This window comes from Herpailurus yagouaroundi, unplaced genomic scaffold, assembly GCF_014898765.1.
Source record: "Herpailurus yagouaroundi ecotype Mexico unplaced genomic scaffold, PumYag 140, whole genome shotgun sequence".
Lineage (NCBI taxonomy): Eukaryota > Metazoa > Chordata > Mammalia > Carnivora > Felidae > Herpailurus > Herpailurus yagouaroundi.
The window spans coordinates 12,210,019-12,220,656 of record NW_024412395.1 but is presented as its reverse complement, the minus strand read 5'-3'; the positions used below and the strand labels follow the sequence as shown (position 1 = coordinate 12,220,656).

Genomic DNA, 10,638 nt, shown 5'->3' with positions numbered 1-10,638 from the left:
TCAGCCCAGAGCCCGACGTGGGGCTCGAACTCACGGACCACGAGATCATGACCTGAGCCGAAGTCGGACGCCCAACAGACTGAGCCACCCAGGCGCCCCCGTAGACTCCTCTTTGGAGAAGTTCGATGATGATAGGAAGATGGTTAGTGGTAGCATGATTGATGGAGGATTTGTTTATTTAGCTTTCTTTCAAGATGGCAAAGACTTAAGTATCATTCATTACATTACAAGGAAGAATCCTGTCAAGGGGGGAAAAAGAAGTAGAAAACATAGACTTGAGCCTTAGAACCTTAGCTCTTAAAATTCTCCATCAAAAAAAAAAAAAAAAATTTCCCCCACAGATTGTCATCTCCTCAAGGAAGAGCTGTGTGTGTTCTATTTATCTGTATGCCTAGAGCTTGCTTCGAACAAATGCACCATAAACGGATGAGTGGATGGATGGATGCATGGATGGACGGATGATGGATGGATGGGTGAATGAATGAAAAGGTGTAGTGTGGTGATATTAGCATAATGTGTTTATCAGAGTGGCCACCAGGTGGCAGATGTGACAGGCAATGATTATCCTTTCAGAGAAAGGAGTTCAAATGGCAGCCACAAGTTACAATTTTTTTAAATTAACTTACATAAAGTGGAATATACTCAATATTTAAGTGAAAATTTGAGATTGCCCTGCTATTTGTTGACTTCTCACTTTGGATATCAGTAGGTCCTTAGTCTTTCCTGGAAAAGGAGCTCTTGGTGCAAAAAACCTATGTTGTATTGACTTGTGGTTAAAAAAGAGACTGAACACACGTGCTCATCTTTTCTTTCTTTTGAAACCCAAGTAAAATAATGGCAAAATTATGATTCTACAAGGACCAAGAGAATAGAAAGGGAGACGAAAATGCTCTTGTAATCAGTTTATTAAATGGGTTATACTTGATAAGGTGCAAGCAGGGAACAACCTGGTTTTCTTCCCATTCATCTTCTTTAAAGTCGTTCTGCTAGATTTCCTTTCACCCACACCTGGATGATATCTTGTGCAGATTCTAAGCCTCTTATGGATACTTCTGTAGATTAAAAGAGTCTCCTATTTTAGGAGATTTTATTAAAGAGTCCTGCCAAATCTAATCTTCAATCTTTCATGCAATTGACGTCTTCTCCCCTTTCCTAGCTTGGATCTGACCTTGAATTCTGCAAAATGTAAGTAGAGGTTCATGCTCTATACTTTTATCTTTCACCCCTGTTCTTCCCCCAGTTACTAACTGATGCCTCTGTCCCTCCCGTTAGGAGAGACAAGGAAAACTGTATTTGACTGGGCTGTTTGTATTTGGCATTGATGCCTCTGTGTGGCAGGTTCCCCAAGACTGACCCTTTATCGGGGGGTGCTCTTACGAGATTTTTTGCCCACTGCTTGGGGGCCTTTGGCCTTGCTCTGTTCTTCCCACACGTCACTGGGTGAACCACCATGTACCTGGCATCTCATGATGTTCCCTTAATTGTCCTTCCACATCCCCCCAGTACAAGCTCATTCTATTGGTGTAGAACTCTTGGTGGGATCTTTTCAAGGTCAGTCTTTCTTTGCTGATTTCTTACTTAGTTCTGGGGAAAACTCATGAATCTCTGTCTAATCGAATTATGGAAGTTTAGGTCATTCCCACTCTGGTCCCTTCTTTGTTCCATACAGACATCTCCAGGCAGCCTCAGGTGAGTAGAAGGCACTAATCTCCCTGCCCCCACCCACCTGGCTCCCCAAGGGTATGGGTCTAATTCTCTCAAGGACACTGTTTTCCCCACCCTTTGTTCAGGTTGCAACATAGAGTAGGTCCACAGGCTTCTGCAGCTCAGCAGAAGCTGGCTGGGGGTGGGGGGTGGGGGGCGGTGAGACGTTGGTCTCTATCCATGACAGGTTATTCCGGGATCTTGAATATGTTCATGACCCTTGCTTGGCCTAAGGGGTGAAAAGAAACACCTACCTTAAATGTTCACACCTCCACATGTAACTCTTCAAAAAAAAGAAAATCCCCACTCCAAAGAGTCTCCAGCCTTATTTGTTTGTTTGCTCATTTATTTATTTGTTTGTTTATTTATTATTTTCACATCTGGGATACAGACAGGAGGTGGGCTAATGGACTTGTTTTATTGTAATATAGCAAATCCTATATGAATTGTCTGGTATCTTCCTTTGGAGTGCGTTTCATACTAGACTTTAAGCCTCTGCCAAAACTCCAAATTTATTTTTACAAATCTCATTTAACAGCCTTGTGTACAATGATTACATAATTATCATTATAGACAATGCCAGATTATAACTAGATAACTAGTAATCACTAGAATCATTAGAGCTCTTGGAAATTTAAGAAAAGTGATAGCTGAAATTAAAAATCCAATAGAAGAACTGGAAGACAAAGCCCAGGAAATACCCAGGAGGTCAGACATCTCAACAGAAGGCAGCAGGAGAGAATTTTCAAAGAAATATTAAAGAAGTGTCCAGATTGAAAAGACCCTCCAAGTGCCATGTATAATAATGGAAAAATGATCTATACTCATGCACAGTATAGTGACATTTCAGAACACTAGAGATAAAGAGAAGATGCCAAGAACTTACCCAGAGAAAGACCAGGCCACACAACAAAGAAATGAAGATCAGACTGGCATGATTCCTCTAAAGTAACATGGGAAGCCAGAACACAAATGGAGTGATGCAGCCAAAATTCTAAAGAAAAAATTATTGCTCCCCTAGAATTCTGTCCTCTGATAAGACTTAATCATCCAGGAGGATAGAAGAAAAACACATTTAAACATGCAAAATGTACTTGTGAGTCATCTATGCCATGTTCATTCTCTCTTGCACCCTTTCTAGAATCTATTGGGTATAAAAATGTGCTCAGTTGATTTCTACATTTCCCAGCCTTTCGTGCAGATTGGTAGACAGGTGATCTACTTCTGAGAAGTCAAATGTCAGTGGATCTATCCTAGGAAAAATACTACCGAGAGGTTAAGCCAGAGCATACACACCGTTAACCCTTTTCCTTTCTTGTCTTCCTGCCTGGAAAAATGACGTGAAGCTGGAGTTAGAGCAGCATTTCCCCCCATGTCTTTACACAATCTTCTTGGCCTGTACATCCACATTTTTCTCCATTCCATGGCTTCCCACTTTCCAGGTCTGTTAACTAACCTTGAATTCTTCTCCTGCCCGAAGATGATTAAGTCCCCCTTTGATCAAAGCTGCTGACTTCATTGTCTTACTGGTGTCTGTGTTCCCAGTGCCCAGTAGAGTAGGTTTTCAACGACAGGGTTTTGAATGAACAAATGAACCAATGACAGAAGGAACATCCTCCTCCTCTATCACCTTCCAAGATACTCCCACCCTCTTTAAGACTTTAGCACTTAATTCATAGTTTATTTTCCTCACCCTCTCTTGCTCACAACTTCCATGACCTCAGCACCCATGAGACCCTTCTAGCCTCTGACTGCAACGTGCCGTGATTCCAAGGGGGTGAATAAATGATTCCAAAGCTCCTTGCATTCCTATTTTCTTCTTCCGCAAGTCTTTATTGTGTCTCATCAGCACGATTACAGTACCTTCCATCGCTCCTTCATCTTATGACACTGCCCTCGGATGTCTCATTTGAGCCCCACAGCCCCTGATTTTAAAAACCAACTTAGTACAAGTAGCCTGTGTCCTTTGTTTCCCTGTCACGATCTGATCTCAGCGTGTCTTCCTCTCCTCACCTCTCACAACCACCCTAGATTTCTTACTTTTTCTCAATCCCACATGCAACTGTCCTAGTGCCTTGCAATTGTTTATACTCTTCTCTCTGCCTGGTATTGCTCTTGTATTCCCTCCAGCCACAGCCCCTCATCTCATGCAACTGAAAGTGTACCTATTATCCTAGGACAAGTCTCAGTGCCACTTTCTCCCATGCAGCATTCCCCAGTGATGGGAGCAGAGTTAATCCCTGGAGGCTTGCAAAAGCTCTTTGCTATTATGTCTATTATAAGTATCGATTAGGACCCTTCATACCGTACATGGTTACCCGCCCACGTGCAGTCATTGAGGATGCTCCCTTTCTGTAACACTCACAGACTCAGCACACAGGGCCTGGCCTGCAAGGCACACTAAAAAATTGTTAGATGAACTGAATTGAGATTCAAGGAGCTCATCCCTGACAGTGATTCAAGTCTAGTGACTTGTGGAAATAGGCAAGGGCAAGGCATATCTGCTCCCTTGGGGACACTGCCTCATAATTATTTTAAAAGTTTTCTATTTTATCAAAGAGCCTTAGAAACTGCTCCTTTTCAAAGCTCCACCAAACTATTATTTTCCTAATTAATTATTGCAGTGGGATAACTATTGCATAAATCAATCCTCAACTTAGTTTGATCGTGATCACTAATGAAATAGATTGGAGATCTGGAGCCCCAAAGAGAATGTTTTCAGATGAATAATATATTTTATTTGTCAGCAGTCCTCAGGCTCAATTTATGGTGAAATTAACTGAAAGTGGATTGCAAATAATTGTCAGCTCATTGTCAGTCTGCATTTCCAAGGCCCTGAATAGATAGAATGACGAAAGGTAATTTCGTTTTTCTTCGTAATTGCTTCTGGATAATACCAGAGCCTTTGAAAGAGAGTGTGAGGCTGTGCATTTTGAAAATGGCAAAGAAAATGCAAAGCTTGGGTTGAATACCAAAAATTCTCAGTATGTCAGATGCAGCAGAATTAACATTTCTAGGGATCTTTGCCGTCGGTTCCACTAAAATTGTCTACAACAGATAACATGATTTTGGACTTGAGATATGAAAAGCATTATTTCACGTGCCAACAGTGATGCTTAGGATGGGGATCTGAGCCCAGGTAGCTTTATGATAATTTTTGAAAGGGGTTAAAAAACAATAAAGCTTCTTTCAAGTGATTTATAAGGAGTTAGTGTAAGTTTTGGGGTTTTTGTTTTTGTTTTGGTACCTAAAATTGCCAGAAAAGAGAATAATCTACAGCCAATGAAGATGAATGAGCTTCCAAAGAACAAATACAGAAGACGAGCAGGTATTGGTGAAGGAAGAAATAAAACTTGGTGAAAGACAAGAATAAAACAACAACCTCAGCTTTCTGTCATGTATGCTAGGAATTAATTAAGATAACGGAGGTTATTGCTTGTCATAATGCCATAAGTCCCTAACTGGTAAAAAGTGCCTGACCACCGTGCTGTCAGCTTCAGATCACTACTTCCCACAGTGTGTTTCACTGAGTAATTCCTTGAATTGCTAATATAGTTTACCCCACGAAAGGGCTGTGTGGCTCAAGCAAGTTTGGAAATGTTGCACATTGCTTTCTGCTCTTAGAGGATCGTAATGCACATTAACGTAGGAAACCCCCTGAGAGACATCCTGCGATAGAAAAACCGTCCCAACTTTGACCAACTATTTCACAGGCATTTTTTAAAGCGTGACCAGTTGACTTTGTTTTTTATATGTACAAACTAACATCTTTATTACATCTCTCGATTAAAAAAAAATCCTGTATTATAAGCATTCAGTGTTACATTAGTCTCAAGTGTACAATATAGTGACTTCACAATTCTATACATGGTTCAGTGCTCATCATGCTAAGTGTCCTCACTAACCCCCGTCACCTATTTCATCCACCCCCTTGCCCACTTCATCCCTGGGAACCATCAGTGTGTTCTTTATAGTGAAGAGTGTGTTTTTTGGTTTGTCTCTTTTTATTCTTTGTTAGTTTGTTTCTTAAATTCCACATATGAATGAAATCATGTGGCATCTGTCTTGCCCTGACGGACTTATTTCACTTAGCATTATATCATCTAATTCCACCCATGTTGTTGCAAACGGCGAGATTTCATTCTCTTTTATGGCTGAGTAATATTCCATTATGTATATATACCACTTCTTTATACATTCATCTATTGATAGACATTTGGGCTCCTTCTATAATTGGCTTTTGTAAATAATGCTGCTATAAACATAGGAGTGCACGTATCTTTTTGATTTAGCGTTTTTGTATTCTTTGGTAAATACCCGGTAGTAGAATTACTGGCTCATATGGAACTACTGGCTATTTTAATTTTTTTGAAGAACCTCCGTACTGTTTTCCACAGCGGCTGTCCCAGTTTGCATTCCCACCAACAGTGCATGAGCGTTCCTTTTCTTCCACACCAACACTCGGTTCTTAAGCGTGGTTAACTACAGATAGCAATTTGTGCTCCACGGAGCCCTGGTGTTCCCATGGAAGCCTGTTTGAGCAATAGTACACTAGCAAACCATGCTGGCTGGTGATGCAAAAAGGTCTTGGTCTGTGTATTTAGACGTAGTCCATCTCCAGACGTTACGTCTGAGTGTCCATGCTTAATCCTGTGTGTATAGCAGAGACTGACTTAGTGGCACTGCTGTCTTGGCCAGGATGGGCAGTAAGGAGAAGAGTTAGGATCTTTATTCAATGAGTGGTTTCCCTAAGTGCAAATTGGAGACTCAAGTATTGCTACAGAGAGACCCTCAGTCATCAACCCAGCCAGTAGAAAAAGTACCTGAATTGAATATCCACTCTTTTTTAAAAAATTTATTTATTTATCTTGAGAGAAAGAGAGAGGGAGAGAGAGCACAAGCAGGGGAGGGGCACAGAGAGAGAGAGACAGAGCAGGGTGGGGGTGGGATCCCAAGCAGGCTCAGCACTGTCAGCGCAGAGCCCGACATGGGGCTTGAGCTCATGAACCTTGAGATCATGACCTGAGCAGAAATCAAGAGTCAGAGGCTTAACCGACTGAGCCCCCCAGGCGCCCCTAACATCTACTCTTTTCTAAGTAATCTGTGATATGTTTCCTCCTTGAAAGCCTCTCCATTGGTCTCAGAGCTCAGTGTCACGTCCTTAACACAGGTTCCAAGTGGCTGCCAATTCAAGCCCAGGCTCACCTCTGCATGCTTGTCCCACACCCCTCCCTCTTGTAGCTCCCTGTGCCAGGCCTTCTGTCACCCTTTCAAATCTCCCAGAGGTCCAGCTGTTCTCAATCCAGCACCTACCACAGGCTCTTTTCTGTGAACTCCTCTTTGAAGCTTCTTCTGACTTTCCCGCAGAGGCCATCCTAGACCCCCCCAGATCAGATAGGGTCCCCTGTGGAACACTGTGATTTTTCTTGCTGGCACTTATTGCAAATGATTAATTATATGTGGGGATATTTGTTAACGTTGTATTGGGGTATGACATACACCCAGCAAAGCACCTAATCTTGAAGAATGTTTACACGTGCATAAATCCGAGGAACCACCGCAATGGATTGAGCTATAAAACATTGCCAACATCCCAGAAGGCGGTGCCTTCCCATAAATGATGCTCTTCTCGAACTTTTATCACCATAGATTAGTTTTTCTGTTTTTGAACGTCTTACACATGCTCAACATTGTGGCTGTGAGATAGACCCAGACTGTCGTGTTTAGTGGTGATTTACTTTTTTTAAGAAAATGTTTATTTTTGAGAGAGAGAGAGAGAGGGTGAGCGAGCAAGTGCACAAGTGGGGGAGGAGCAGAGAGAGGAGGGCAGAGGATCTGAGGCAGACTCTGTGCTGACAGCAGCAAGCCTGATGTGGGGCTCAAACTCACAAGCCACAAGATCATGACCTGAACCAAAGTCAGGAGCTTAACTGACTGAGCCACCCAGGAACCCCTAGGGGCATTTTACTTTTATGGCTATAATATTCCATTGTATGGATATACCACAACTTATTTATTCTCAATATATGTAGCTCTCGTCTTCTCTGTAAACCTCACGAAACCACAGAGGATGTGCCTGTGTTGTTGACTGGAAGGTCGTGGGGCCTTGCACAGTACCTGGCAAAGAGAAGGCACCCAGAATTTTTGTGGGAAAAAATGGATTTTTTTTCATGTTTATTGGTGTTGGTGTTCATCATTTTTATAAGCTAACACAATGCTCTCATTTTATGGGTAAAGAATCAGGACCTCAAACATAAAGAAATGAAGCTAACGTTAAAGCAAATCCACAAATCCAACCATATACAATTATGCAGATGCATGCCAGGAAATGCCACAGATTCCCAGCAAACTAGAAGCTAGGAAGAGGCAAGGGAGGATTCCCCTCCAGATTTCAAAGGGATCAAGTCCTTGTTGATACCTTGATCTTGGACTTCCTGCCTCCAGAACCGTGAGACAATGAATTTCTGTTGTTTTAAGCCGCTTGGTTTATTGTACTTCATTCTGGCAGCCCCAGAAACGAATACGTAGAGTAGGAAGAAGGAAAAACACAAGCCTCCCTACTACCCTAGTGGCCGATGGCCCCTTTGTGGCACCCTTGAGAATGTGCCTCTCAGATGTCCCACCACCATGAGTGCGATTGGCCACTGGCTTCGGGTGCCGTGCTGTGACCGTGATTGCATGTGCATCAGAGCTGTGCTGCCCGATGACTGAGCGCAGGAGGGACGCTTCAGAGTCTTCTGGGTAATTTGAATGTGAGGACTTCTTCCTTCTCCTTAATGTTGTCTGTGCGCTGGGAAAGTGGGTGAGGATAGGGCCGCAAGGGGGGCTGTCACCACCTCAACCTCGATGAATCAGATGATCTGCCAAAGAAACAGGAGCAGGCTGGGCCAGGGGACTGGTGACAACATGCTGGGGCTTCAGTGGCACCTGGCACCCCATGCTGATGTTCAGAGCGTAATGGAGGAGGCTTCAGACTTCACCAGATTTCTCTTGTCACCCTGATCCAGAACCACACACGGAAGGGGATTCTGCTAAATGTATTTCCCATTTAGCTAAAGTGCCACGATACAGACCACCGTTGTTTGTACCCAGTGTTGTTTCTGCAGAGAAGTTAGTTCAGTGTCTTGCTTGGGGATATACACCTGACTGCTGGTGTTCTGGTAAAAGGCAGGAGACAGGAGGGGCTGTAGCCCACAGTCACAATCCACAAGCCATTCCCTAATCTCTCAGTTTGGGGCACAGAACCTTATCCATGACCCCACTCTCCTAGGGGTTCCAGAGCCAAGACTCTGGCCCTTACACTGTTTCCAGAGCATAATTCTCTGGTTTCTGGTGGGAATTCAGAGGGTTAGTGACCCAAATGTAACAGATGGGGGGTGGGAAATTAGGACTGTGTCCAGTTGCTCTAAGAAAGCCTTCAGACAGTCTTCCTGTTATCAGCCTGGAACTTTTCTCCTGCTCTCCAAGCCACCTGGTGCCTCAGCCCTGGGGTTTTTGGGGTTCTTGGTGCTAAATCACTCCCACCATTACTTCAAGTGTCTCTCTTCCTCCCTTTTATAAAGCCAGATACTTGTACTCCATGTCTTTTCCCACTTCCAAGATTTTGTGGGCATTTTCCATTTGCAGGTGCCAATTTTCATCCACCATGGTCTCTCTTGTTCTGTTGTCCCTGTAGGTTAAACTTTTCTAATATGATTTTCTTACCATTTTAGTTGTGTCTCAGGAAGAGGTAGTGATCAGTCTGTGTACTCAAGCTACCTTTATAAACACAAGATTCTTTCTTTCTTTCTTTCTTTCTTTCTTTCTTTCTTTCTTTCTTTCTTAGTTTTATTTATTTATTTTGAGAGAAAAAGAGCACAAACTGGGTAGGGGCAGAGGGGGTGGGGAGAGAGAATCCTAAGCAGGCTCTGCACTATCAACACAGAGCCCGATGCGGGGCTCAAATTCACGAACCGTGAGATCATGACCTGAGCCAAAATCAAGAGTCGGATGCTTAACCAACTGAGCCACCCAGGGGCCACCATTCACTCTTTTCATACCCAGGTCCCAGCCTTGTTTCCCACCACCCAGGGAATTCTTGGCACGAGTCTCCACTGATCTCCTAATTCCTAGGTTGGTAGACTTTTTTCAGTCCTCATCATGCTTCAATTTTCTGCACTAGCCAGCCTTGCCCACACCCATTGCCTACTCTTGCCTGGTGGACATTCTGTTCTGTTCTGGGCCTCCTGTAATCTCCCTGATTGCTCCCTCAGTGTTCTTTCCTGGCTTCTCTTTCTTTTCTGTCTCCTTCAGTAACATTCCTTAGTGCTTTATCTTTTCTCCTCTTGCACTGCACCCACCCTCACCATGGTTTTCGTTACTGTGTTCATACGGGTGATTCTCAAATCTCGATCTTCGTTTGTGTTAGGTCAAGACTCCTTATTGCAGGAAACAGAAACTTGATTCAAATTTACTTCAGGATACAAGGGGACTCTATTAGCTCGTTTATGTGACCGCGGGCTCAACCAAGATGCTCAGAAGCTGTACTTGCTCAGAGACTTGTTTATCTCTGCATCTCTCAGCTCTGCTGTCCTCCACGTCATCCTTGTTTTCATATCGTCTCTCTCTACATGGTGACAAGTTGGCCGCTGGCTGCTCTGTGATCTCGTGGTCCGCGCGTCTTGAGATCCCAGAGGAGGAGGGTGTCTCTTTTCCCCACATAGGAAAGAAGAGGTCGGTCAACCAAAGAAGGGTGGGCTAGGGAAAGACTGGAGAGGGAGAAAAAGGCATATTGCATTCATTTTGATAATTTGATTGAGAAGGTCTGGATACAAGACACTGGATCTACCATCGTGGCTCTTTGGGCCTCTTGTCTTGTGTCTGTAAAATGAGGAAGCTGGACTCTCAAGGCCCCTGGAGCTCCTATAATTTTTACTTTAATTCTAGGAAGAATGG

General features: G+C 43.4%; 1 long non-coding RNA gene across 1 annotated transcript; it reads right to left on the bottom strand.

Annotated features, from left to right (window-relative positions):
• Nucleotides 1-887: 887 nt before the first annotated feature.
• On the bottom strand, nucleotides 888-2,674 carry LOC121030222 (uncharacterized). The gene is made up of 3 exons (XR_005790121.1): nucleotides 2,591-2,674; nucleotides 1,780-1,933; nucleotides 888-1,176 (listed from the first exon to the last, which is right to left on the bottom strand). It is a non-coding gene; the product is annotated as an uncharacterized LOC121030222 (long non-coding RNA).
• Nucleotides 2,675-10,638: the final 7,964 nt, after the last annotated feature.